The following is a 13301-nucleotide window of genomic DNA, read 5'->3' on the forward strand; positions in this document are numbered from 1 at the left end:
ATCAGCACTGCGCATGGCCAGCTCCACACAGGTCAAGGAGGCCCGGGGTTTGAACCGTGGACCTCCCATGTAGTAGATGGACGCCCTAACCACTGGGCCAAGTCCGTTTCCCTTACTAGCATCCTTGAAGGCTGGAGCTGCCGAATATCTCACTCTCAGAAAAACAATGCCTTTGTCTTTTACATACCTTGAAGATCTAACTTGCAGATCACTTAGAGTCACAGAAGTATTTTCTCCCTGAATTCCTGAAATTTTTTCATGACTGGTTTCCACCAGAGAGATCTTTCTCAAATGTCAGCTTGAACCTTTCCTTCCCCTTCCTAAAACCCTTCAGTTATCCACTGTAACTCTTAGGATAAAGATCAGTCTTCATTTTATCTCTTGAGATAAACTGCCTTTTTCCTGCTTCTCCTTCAAGATCCCCATATCACCAAACCAAACCAATTTATTTATATAGTTCTCTGATAGCACGAGGCTAGTTCATTATTCCAGCATCTTGACTTATAAGGTCCTTTGCCAGGATGGCACCTTACTGTTTTACTCAACGTCCTATCAATCTTTAAAACTCAGTTCTGTTCCAAGAGAAGTTCTCTGACTCCAATGGATTCAGATTCTCTCTAATTGTTTTCCTATACCATTCTGTAATTCCCTCTGTATTGGGTATCTGTGTGCTCTACTGAATTACTGGTTTATATGTTTCTCTCCCCTTCTAACCTCCTTTCTGGTAAAGCATTTGTTTGGAGGACATGGAACATAGTAGACACAGAATAAAAGTAAATTCGTGGGAGCAGGATACTTTTTGGTAGTGCTGAATCCCCATTGCCTGGCACGTGGTAGACTTTTGTAAAATGTTCAACAAAGGAATAAAATGAGCTAGTTATACTTTCATTTCTCTTCTAGTATTGCATATTGTTTAAGAGTATTAAAAGTGAGGTGCCGTATTTATTCAAGTATACAGTCACTAGCAGTTGGCCAGCAGTTTTAAGGATGTTAATGCTGCAAATCAGTGATGGAATTACTTAAATAATTCATCTGTGATTTTAAGCAATTATCCAAAATGATATCTAGCTGTAAAATAGTTTTTGCCCTTTATATTTGTATTGTCCAGTATGGTAGCTACTAGTCACTTGTGGCTATTAATTAAATTTTTGTTTGTTTATTTTTAAAGAAGCTTTAGATTATATAAATGTTACGTAAAAAATATATAGGAAATTCCCATATGCCTTACCCACTCCTCCTCCCATACTTTCCCACATCAACAACAACCTTCATTAGTGTGGCACATTTTTTAAAATTGATAAACACATATAGAAGCATTGCTATTAACCATAGACTATAGTTTGCATTACGATTTACACTCTGTCCTGCAAAATTTAATAGTTATGACAAAATATATAATGGCCTGTATCTATCATTGCAACATCATTTGGGACAATTCCAAAGTCCTGAAAATACCCCCATATTACACCTATTTTTTTCTTCTCCCTCTCCTCAGAGTCTCTAGTTGCCACTGCCTCCACATCAATGATAAAAGTTCTTCCATTGCTAGAAATACCTATTAGTCTATAGTAGAATAACAGTAAGTCTACTCTAGTCCACTGTTTATTCCCCAGTCCTGAGGATTCTAGGATGGTAATGCCCACTCCTCCTAGTCTATAGTAGAATAACAGTAAGTCTACTCTAGTCCATTGTTTATTCCCCAGTCCTGAGGATTCTAGGATGGTGATGCCCACTCCTCCTCCAATTTATGGGGGCTTAGGTCCCATGGGGCAGATGGGTGGAACTTTCTTGCATGTAGTTTCAGGCATGCTCTATTCCTTGGGATGGGCATTGTCCATCATCATCTCCTTGTTAGTTGTCCTGGGTGAGTTCAATGAACTTGAGAGTAGGTGTTGCAACTCTGAAGAGATTCAGGGCTCAACTGGCATATGAATAGACCAAAGATTTAAGTCTCTGGGACATGTATTTAACAAGTACATTGCTAATTATGGGTTCAAATAAAAGGGGTAGAAGAGCCACAAGTAGGGAAAGTATAAACAATTCTAACTCTGTTATACTCTGGAGCATAAATTCCAAAGTAAAGCCCACTGACAGGGTGTAGAATCCCTGGCTTGTCTGCTCTGCTTATAGCGTGGATGTCTCTAGAGTGCTCAGGAGCCTGCTGTTGGGGGCACTGTTTACCGTGGCAGTCAATGCAAACTTGCCGAGTCGTGGATAAGCGTAAACTCTGGGATGACCTCCCAACTCACTGAAATCTCTTAGCCATAACAACTTGTACTTAATATTTCCCCCTTTTGGTCACATTGTTTTTATAGGTGCACTGTTGTTGATGCTTAGTAATAATCTCTCGGTGCCAGGGTAGCTCATTGCCAGGAGTCATTTTCCATGCGGGGCTGGTAGGTGGTACGTTTATATGCTGAGTTTGGCTTAGAGAGATGCTACATTTGAGTAACAAGGAGGCTTTCAGGAGGTAACTCTTAGGCAATATATACTACTAGGCTAAGTTTCAATTTCACAAGAAAAGGTTCATTAGTACAATCATCAATATCAAGGGCCTGGCATAATGATCTGTCTTCCTTCCTTAGGCAGTATCCTTGTACTTGGGGGATTCTTGCTGTCCTTTTAGAGATTGTAGCAGGACGCCCCAGGATGGGAATTCAATATTCTTTCTGTTATTCTATGGGTTTCCATCCACTGAGACAATGCCCCATGAACACTTGAACATATTCACACGCCTTACAGTCATGTCCCGGGTGCACCCTCCCCATACATCCCCCATTACCGACACCCCACACCAGTGATCCTCTCCTGCCACAGTTGTTATGCTTCTGTGATCCCAAACCTCTCTAAAAATGAAGCCAACAAAATGACAAAATAAAATTAATAAGAAAATAAAATAATAATAGTTTTAAATAACAAATAAGGGAAGTGGATGTGTTAACTCAGGCGACTGGGCTCTTGCCTACCACGTGGGTGATCACTGGTTCAGATCCTGGTGCCTCCTAAAGAAGACAGCTAGCTTACACGATGGGTGGCAAGCTGACACAACAAGAGACACAAGAAGAAAAAGCACAATGAGGGACACACCAAAGCAGGGAGCAGAGGTTCCTGGTGCCTTGTAAAGAAGACAGCAGAACTGACATGATGGGCAGGTCCAGTGAGTTGACACAAAAAGATGACACAATAAGAGACACCAGGAGGAAAAACATAATTGAGAGACACAACAAAAGCAGGGACCAGAGGTGGCTCAAGCAATTACATACCTCCCTCCCACATCAAAGGTCCTGGTGTTGGCTCCCAGTCCCTCCTAAAGAGAAACAAGGAAGTCGAACAGACATAGCAAGTGAAAAAGAACAAGGTGGCGGGGGTGGGGGGGGATAAATAAATAAAATAAATATTTAAAAAATAAATAAAATATTAAGAAATATGAAATAATATAAATTATTTTTAAACAGTGTGTCTTTCATCACTGTAAGAATCTGTTGTGTGTACAGTGACATTTTCTTCTGTATATTCCCCTAGTGTCTCTTTTTTTTCTTTCATTTTATCTTCAGAGAAGCTTTAGGTTACGGAAAAGTCACATCGAAAATATAGGGGAGGGAATCGAGAATGCCTACAACTGCAAGGAGGAGAATTGCATCCATCATCTATGTGAGATCTAAGCCCCCTCTTGATATAGAGGTGGAGTGGACATCACCATCCCAGGGTCCAAAGAATGGAGGAATAAAATATGGATTAGAGTGGACTTACTGATATTCTGCTATAGAACTACTGTGATTAGTAATGGAAAAAATTGTAGCACTGAGGTGGAGAAAGTGACCACAGTAGTTGCTGAGGGCAGGGAGAGGGAAGAAGAGATGTGATATGGGGGCATTTTTAGGACTTGGAGGTATCCTAAGTAATATTGCAGGGTCAGATGCTAGACGTTATATATCCTGCTATAACCCACTGAATGTCCTGAGGGGAGAGTGTAAACTACAATGTAAACTATAATCCATGTGGTGCAGCAGTGCTCCAAAATGTATTCACCAAATGCAATGAATGTCCCACAATGATGAAAGAGATTGTTGATGTGGGAGGAGTGGGGTGGGGGGAGTGTGGGGTATATGGGAACCTCTTATATTTTTTAATGTAACATTTCTTATGATCTATGTATCTTCAAAAAAATACAATAAAAAAAATGATGGGATGGGGGTGGGGAGTGGGTTATATGGGAACATCTTATGTATTTTAATGTAATATTTTGTGTGATCTATTAACTTTTTAAAAAGATAATTAAGAAATAAAATTTTTTAAAAACCTATTAAAAAAAAAGAAAATATAGGGGAGTCCCATATACCCAAAACCCTCCCCTTTTTCCACTCTCCTCTAGTAATAACATTTTACATGTGAATGGTACATTAGTTACAACTGATGTACAAATATTGAAGCATTGCTACTAACCATGGTCAATGGTTTATGGTTTACATTTTAGACCATACAGTTTTATAGGTTTTGATTAAATTTAAAATGGCCTTGTATCCATTATTGCAAGATTATGCAGAACAATTCAAATGTCTTAAAATATGCCCTATGTTCCATCTATTCTATTCTTCCCTTTTCCCTCCCCTTGGAACCTATATAAACCACTGTAGCAGTTTGATATTATTGATGAATTCCAAAAAGAAATATTAGATTATATTTATAATCTGATCTGTACCTGGGCATGACTGAATTATGATTAGGGCATTGAGTCCCCATCCCTTGGTGGGTGGGGACTCACAGATGAAAGGCATGGCAAAGAACAGACTTGGGGGTTTCTGATGCTGGAGTTTGATGCTGAAGACTTAAGCTGGAGCCCTGGGAAGTAAGCTCACAGAGGAAAGAGAAGTCACCCCAGGAAGAAATGAACCTTGAACCCAAAAAGCAAGCCCCTGGAATGTAGGAACCCAGAAAGCCTGAACCCTCACAGACGCCAGCAGCCATCTTGCTGCAAATAGACTTGGGTGAGGGAAGTAACTTATGCTTTATAGCCTGGTATCTGTAAGCTCCTACCCCAAATAAATTCCCTTTATAAAAACCAACCAATTTCTGGTATTTTGCATCAGCACCCCTTTGGCTGCCTAATACAACCACTAAGTGTCAATTTTTGAAACAATTCATAGTTTCTTGCAGGGGAGCTTATTCCAATGTATTTCTTGCACCATACATTCTTACCGTGTAGGGCATCAGTGTGGGGTGATATATGGGATGAGGCATACAGGGGGCATGCTTCCATGGAATACGTAAGTTTTTGTCTTTTCATAGTATATTATCTCAATGGGTAGAGACCCACACAATAAACAAGAAAATATTAAACTCCCATCCTGGGGAGTTCTGCTATGTTCTCATTTAGAGAGATAAGAACCCCTCAAGAACATAGGAAGTGTCTAATAAAAGAAAAAAGACCAATATTTTAATTAAATTTTAATAAAATTTAAATTCATTTCCTCACTCAGCCACAATTTAAGTTCTTTTTCGTTTTCAGTTTAAGTTCTTAATAGCCACATGTAACCACTGGCTGCCATATTGGAAGCCCAATATAGAATGCTGAATTTAAATTAATTAATGTAGTGACAGGTTCATAAAATGGAATTTTACCATCTATTTGCTTTCATTTTTCAAAAGTAAAATTTGAGAACTACAGTAGTCATAAGTACTCTTCAAAACAGAGTTAATTGTTTTGCATATTTTGCTCATAGAAGCCAACAGTATTTGCTCAATTAATGTGAATATTAAAGTAGAATATATTCATTAGGTGCACCTAAATAAAAATCATATTCCATTAAAAAGAAAAGAGAGCGATCATCTCTAATTTTAAATTTTAATGTAATTCAGTTGCTGATTATGGTAAAATTAGTATAATTGTAGGGTTTATATTATTTTAACACTCCTTACTTGAGCTAGTAGTAGTTTACAAAAGCTTATTCCAGTGTATTTTTGTAGCAATTTTTTAAGGTCAAGCTCAGAAATACCATTAATGTGTTAAACAGAATATATCAAATGGGGGTGGATTAAATCATAACATTCTGGTGTACTCATTCTAAAAGGTTTAATTGATATAATAGCATGGTGCTTCTTATCTTTCAAAGCAGGAAGAAAGAACTGGGTTGTGCATGAATACGTCACTCATAAAAGAAACATTTAAGATATATGCACCCTATATTTAACATTATAAAAATGGAGCAATTGCTTCCTCAAACTTTTTCATTGGGTTATTCAAGTTTGCCGTAGATAAGGGCAAATACGATTTTGAAAAACTGTTTTCTATTGATTGAGTAAAGCTATAGGAAATAGAAATATATAAAACCCATAAAAGCTCAAGTTAGATAAAATCCTAATACCATTTCAATTGGTTTGTCTAAAATCAGATTTTAGGAACTTGAAACCTCTTGAGTCAAAGGGAATAAGCTGAGAGAAGGTTTTTCAATCTAAGATTGCCTTTACCATTGCAAACTTTGTATTAGGTTTCTTTTGTGAAAAATGCAGCTTTACAACATAAGGAACATAAGGAAAGTGCTAAAGGAGAACATGACATTTTTCTTCCCCTGCCCAAATCTTTTCATCCAAGGCACAGACCAGACCACTCTAGTTTCAAATACCTCCTCTGGTAACAGTCATTTCCTGGAGCTTCTTTACTCTCCTGAAATGGAGTCCTCACAGCAGGGATGATTCCTTCTGTTCTCTATCCCTCTCACCTTCTCTGTGGGTCAGGAGCAACAAACAGAGCTGGTTCATGTTTTCATGTTGTTCTTATGGTTTCCATGTCTACAGTCATATTTCTCAGGAATAATATCAATCGCTAGCACATATTGCATATCCAGAGCTTTTAATAGGGGAACAGAAGTGGCTCAAGTGGTTGAGTGCCTGCTTCCCACATGGGAGGTCCGGGGTTTAGTCCCCAGTGCCTCCTACAAACAAAAACAAACAACAAGCAAAGCAAATGGAAAAAAAAAAACCAACTCAGGGGAGCCAATGTGTCTCAGCAGTTGAACGCCGTCTTCCTACATACAAGGTCCCTTGTTAAATCCCTGACCCCAGTACATCCAAAAAGAAAAAAAAAAAGGTTATTATACATATGTGGTACATCATCAAACTTCAGTCTCTCGTTAACTCAAGGAGATAGTTAGGCACTGTTATTAGCCCAGTGTACAAAGTTTGAAAGTAAGACCTAAAAATGGGTCACACAGGTAGAAAGTGATGAAGCCAAGATTTGAACACAGGCAGAGACCAAACTTAATCAAAACAATCCTTGGAAAAGCCTCCCCTATTTCCCTCTAGAGTCAATAAATACTTTCATAGCCATAAACAATGAGAAAGACTACTTTACTTTTCCAAAAGGATGTAAGATAATATTGCAACTCAATTCTTATTTCAGATCAGTTCTAAATCACAAAAGAACTCTTCTTTCATGTTTCAGGGAACTCAACCATCTTAATATTTACTTACCTACAAAAGAAATTCTAAAGTAATAAATACATTTTATTTGATTTGCTTACTTTATTTTAGTAATTAAAAAGAGATCACAGGGAACAGACATTTCTCCACAAAAGATATCCAAATGGCTAATAAGCACAGGAAAAGATTCTGGGCATCTTTAAGCATCAGGAATATGCATATCAGGTCCACAATGGGATACTACTTCATGCCCACTAGAATGGCTGTAAACAAAAAGACAAGTATTGACAAGGATGTGCAATAACTGGAACCCTCATTTGTTGCTGGTGGGAGTATAGAATAATACAGCCAATTTGGAGAGTAGTTTGGCCATTCCTCAAATCATTGTTATACTATGACCTAGTGATTCTACTCCTAGGGATCCAAGAGAAATGAAAACATATGTCAACACAAAATCTGGTAAACAAATATTCATAACAGCATCATTTCTAATAGCCAAAATAGAAACAGTCCAAATGTCCATTTACTGATGAATGGATAAACAAAATGTGACATATCCATACAATGAAATATCATTTGGCAATAAAAAGGGGCATAGTACTGATATACATGCAACATGGACGAACCTTGACAATACTATGTGAAGTGAAAATAGCCTGTCACAAAAGGCCACATATTATATGATTCTATTTATATGAATTATCAAAAATAGATAAATGTATAGAGATTACTGATTACTTAGAGAGGGGATAGAGAGATGAGGGTGGGGAGTGAGGGCTGATGAATACACATTTCTTTTGGGTGTGAGGAATATGTTCTAAACTTAGGTTGTTAGTGGTTGCACATCTATGACTACACTAAAAAGCATTGTGTTGTTTACTTTAAATGGGTGAATTTTACGATATGTGAATTATAGCTCAATAAAGATGTTAAAATTAGGTCACAGGGAAAATAGGTTACAGGATTGTTTGAATTAAATTTTGACTAGAACTACACAGAAGAAAATATTTCGCTTTATAGATTTCTTATGAGTAATTTGTTAGCATTCCATATATAACTACCCATACACCGAAATGACACATACTTTCGATTCTGAATTTAGGTTTTCATTGCTCTCTATTCTCCCAAAGCCAGCCCCCCCCCCCGCCCCCGCCAATCACCTCTTCCAGTCCTTTGATGACCTTCCTCAGTTGTTGAAAGCAATGCTTGATGTTGATGTTCAGTTCCTCCCCTACCTCCACTATCTTCTTTAAGAAGAATGATGAAATGGGGATAGTAAAGGCTTAGGATTCAGACAAACTGGGTTCAGTCATGCCTTTACCTCTTAGAAGCTGTGTGACTCAGGGAAAACTAGTTACCGCCTCTGAGCACATTGATATCTTCATATATCCTTCAGTTTTGATTGAAATTAGAGTTAATATAGGACAAGTGCCTGGCATTTAGTAGGCTCTCGATAACTGCTATTCAAGGACTATCCCTGGCCCAACTTTCAGAAGAGGGCTAGAAGAACTTAAAACTGGCATCTGTTGTTAGTTTTAGAATAATTGAAAGAGACTTACCACTATCTCTTTCCCTGAAAAGCAAGACTTTCCTACCCCCAACACTGACTGATGTCTGAAATTCTATTATAGGTGCCTTCTTCAAATCAAAGTATTTAATTTGACTAAAAATGAAGTCTTTTGGAGTAAAAAATATTTTAAGCAATTATATTTCTTGTCTATCACAATATAAGTGCTTTTCTTTCTTTCCTAATTAAAAAACACAAAATCTTCAGGAGTTTGGTAGGTGAGACCCAGAAGACACACTGGGTACCTGAAGACGAGCTGGAGAGGGCATCTGGTTGGTATGGGCAACTGTAATCATGGATTCGGAGATTTGTGGTTTTGGGGGCCTAGTCAAAAATTTATACCTCCTTCTCATTCCTTCTCCTTTTCACTTGAGTGAATGTGAACTGAAATACCACTTTCCAGTCCAGGTAATTTGTACAGATTTGCCGGTTTTTACCTTAACAGGAGATCAGTTTCACAATCTTGCTTTGTCAGTTCATCAATCAACAGCTCCTTGTGACTAATCCTGGGAAAATGGGAAAATGGACAGCATATGCAGAGAAGCCTCTTTTCTCCTCTACCCAGGATAATCTAGCTCTTATTTCTCATAAGAAACAGTGTTTTGCCATTTGAAACTGAGGTTATTACTGCTAGAGACTCAACTAGTTTCCATGTCCCAGAGGCACTAACTAGGAAAATCACTGAAACACATTTATCTGAAAACAGTGACAAACAACAGTCCCCATCAAACAAAGATCTTTAAATCATCTCACTTCCAATTCACAAAACATTCTAATTAAACAAATTTTGTTTCTTTCTGTAGACAAAGCCCCAAATCAGTAGTGGAATACAAGTAGGCTGAAGACTTGTGAAAATGAGAGTCACATATTCCTAGGTCATCTTCACAGCCTCATGAAGATTCTTTGATTATCAACACTTGAAAGATCCTTGATTTGAATTTAAATTGATGTTTGCTAGAAATGTTTTGAGTACAATTACTTAAACCCAATGTAAACTTTTCTTTAATGGAAAAAAAATCCTAATTTGTTTAATTTACAAAACACTGATTCAGTTAATTTGTGCCCTTAATTATGATCTGATTCAAAGATAAAGTATCAAGACAAACTACTGCATAGTTTTTTTGTTTGTTTTTTGGTACCTGGGTTTGGGATTGAACCCTGGACCTCGTATGTGGGAAACCAGCACTCAACCACTGAGCCACATCTACTCCCCGAGTTCATTTTTTTCCCCATTTGTTTTGTTTGCTTGTTGTTTTTTGTTGGTTTGTTTTTTTAGGAGGCACCAGGAACAGAATCCTGGACCTCCCATGTGGGAAGCAGGTACCCAACTGCTTGAGCCATATCCATTCCCTGCAGTTTTGTTTTTGTTTTGTTTTTAATTTATTTTCTTTTTGAGATTTATTTTATTTATTTCTCTCCCCTTGCTGCCCTCCCACCCATTGTCTGCTCTCTGTGTCTCCTCACTGTGTGTTCTTCTGTGTCCGCTTGCACCCTTGGCGGCACAAGAAACTTTTTTGTTGCGTTCATCTTGCTCCATCAGCTCTCCATGTGTGCAGCGCCACTCTTGGGTGGGCTGCCTGTTTTTCATGTGGGGTGGCTCTCCTTGCAAGGCACACTCCTTGTGTGAGGGGTATCCCCATAAGGAGGTTTCCCTGCATGGCACCCCCACTACTTGTGCGCGGGAGCTCTGCACAGCTCGTCACATGGGTCAGGAGGCTTTGCATATCGAACCCTGGAACCTCCCATATGGTAGGCAGATGCTCTACGAGTTGAGCCATGTCTGCTTCCCAATTCTCTACAGTTTTGATACCATTTACAATAACTCTACTGAAAATTAACAAATGCCAGATACTTTTAACAGTTCTCATTTTACCATTTTTGTTGTTTTTGGTTTTGTTTGTATGTGTGTGTGTGTGTGTGCTTGATTATCTAAATGAGGCTTTAAAAATATTTAGGAACAGAATTCCTAAATTAGAATTAGGAAGATGATGAGCCTTCCAGGATTGGAGAACAATTTAGGATGGATATAAGAGAATTTTCATGAAGAAGGCATTCCAGAGTCACCGTCAGTGACAGGTTGGTTGAGTTAACCTTGACTGCTTCTGGCTAACTGTAAATGTATTGTTTCTAACAATTTGAGAGTCTTCCCTCCGCCCTTGAGAAAAAAAGGAGTCATACATAAATTAATTGCAAACTGGTAATTTCCTAGGAAAACTGGTTTCAACTAAGGTATTTCATGCTAAGCTTCTCATTGATCCCAGTGTTCTCTAAATTTTCTATGAAGGAATAGGATTTTTCCTCGTTTGCACATTTGTTTAACTTGGTTTCTCACAGAGGGGTGGCTCCCTTTATTTTCTGCAACCTGGGTAGGAATTTTTGTCAATTCTAGGTCTGTACCGATAGGACAGCCATTGGATAAATTCAAGATATTTCTCTTAATATGTTTTTAAGGTGCTTGTTTTTAGATGTAATTTCCCTTAGGATTTAAGCAGTGCTTCTCAAAGTTTTATTTGCATGCATAGCACCTGATTTTCTTAAAATGTAGATTCTGATTTAGCAGGTCTGGGGTGGAGCCTGAGAATCTGTATTTCTAATGGATTCCGGGTGATGCTGAGGATTACTTATAAACAAAAATATTGGGGGGGGGAGGTACTGTTTCTTACTACCAAGAGGTTATCCATTCTATTTTTGTGAGAAACAAAAAATAGACCATATATGATTTTTTAAAAATAACCAATCTCTGTGACACATCTGCAGTTTTCATACATATTGAATTGTACAAAATCAATTAAGGTTGATAATGCTCTATGTATTTTATGTTAATTCCTTGATAATTATTATTTTTTAAAGATTTATTTATTTCTCTCCCCTTCCCTCCTGTTGTCTGCTCTCTGTGTCCATTCGCTGTGGATCTTCTGTGTCCGCTTGCACCCTCGGTGGCACCGGGAAACTATGTCACTTTTTTTGTGTCGTCTTGCTGCGTCGGCTCTGTATGTGTGTGGCGCCACTCCTGGGCAGGCTGTGCTTTCTTTGGGTAGGGCAGCTCTCCTTGCGGGGTACTCTCTTTGCAAGTGGGGCACCCCTACATGGGGGACACCCCTGCATGGCACAGCACTCCTTGCGCACGGCAGCACTGTACGTGGACCAGCTCACCACATGGGTCAGGAGGCCCTGGGTATCGAACCCTGGACCTCCTATATGGTAGGCGGATGCTCTTATCAGCTGAGCCACAACCACTTCCCTCCTTGATAATTATTTACCCAGCTTTGGGATCTGATCAACCCATGATTATGAAGAGTTGTCATTAACCAGAACATCTTGTTCTTTTTTATAAGTAAATGCTTTGATACTTGTATGAACAGCATTTAAATAAACACCAAGTTTATTTTTGACAATGCTATCCCAAACATCACTTTGGACACAGTACATGCCCTCTAGTGACATGAGTTATGTACTATGACAGAAAAATCTCAAGAAAAAAACATGCTAGGTAATATCTCATGAGAAAGTTAATTTGTAATATGAAAATTTGTGGATCTTACTTGCCAACTAAAGGAGTAAGATTTCATTTCAGTGTGTATAAAAGCAAATGAAAATATCGAAAGATTTGGTTAAGATCTGAAATATATGAAATATACATAAATGCCTGTATTATATAGCAATCATGTTAGTAGTATTTAATAGTATTGCCATCAATGACATTATTAATAAACGCCAATGATACAGTATGAACTTTCATTAATAATAGTGACATTAATATTGCCATTAATATTTATATTTCATTTCCTTAAAATGAATTAGTTCCCAACTATAGAGCACTCTTGATAAGAAACTGACCAAAAGAGCAAGCTCAACCGGAGAAGCCTGTCTGGAGATTAAGTGACAGTGAGAGGCTGACATACTCTTTTGTGAGAACACTGTGGGATGTAACTGATAATTCAGTTTCTCTGCCAGTTGGTTGTTGCACATAATTATCCTTAGACCTCATCAGACCTAAGAGAAATGCCTGGCATGCCATAGGAAATTAGGTTCTATATGCTTAATGTCCCATCACAGCATGGAAAAGCAAGCAGCTTTGTAAGCTGTGATTATATTAAGGTTTGTTTTTTTTCTTTAATACTTTTCTACCATTAGAGCTATGAAAAATATAGCTGAAAAGTCAAACATGATCTCACTTATGATTAGTGTACCTTTGCCTGAGATTCACATCAGTTTGTATCTTACAAATACTCTAAGGTCAGAGGTCCTAGGATATCAGCCAAGTTTAAAACACATTTTGATATTATCAGTTAATATTAAAGACGGGAAAAGCTAATGA

The 13301-nt window shown here is 38.1% G+C and overlaps 1 protein-coding gene across 2 annotated transcripts in view; it reads left to right on the plus strand.

The window, feature by feature from the left end:
• Positions 1-13301, plus strand: part of PRKG1 (protein kinase cGMP-dependent 1) — a 1391770-nt gene that overhangs the window by 762947 nt on the left and 615522 nt on the right. The window lies entirely within an intron of this gene.

The sequence above is a fragment of the Dasypus novemcinctus genome, chromosome 6 (assembly GCF_030445035.2).
Source record: "Dasypus novemcinctus isolate mDasNov1 chromosome 6, mDasNov1.1.hap2, whole genome shotgun sequence".
NCBI classification, from domain to species: Eukaryota; Metazoa; Chordata; class Mammalia; order Cingulata; family Dasypodidae; genus Dasypus; species Dasypus novemcinctus.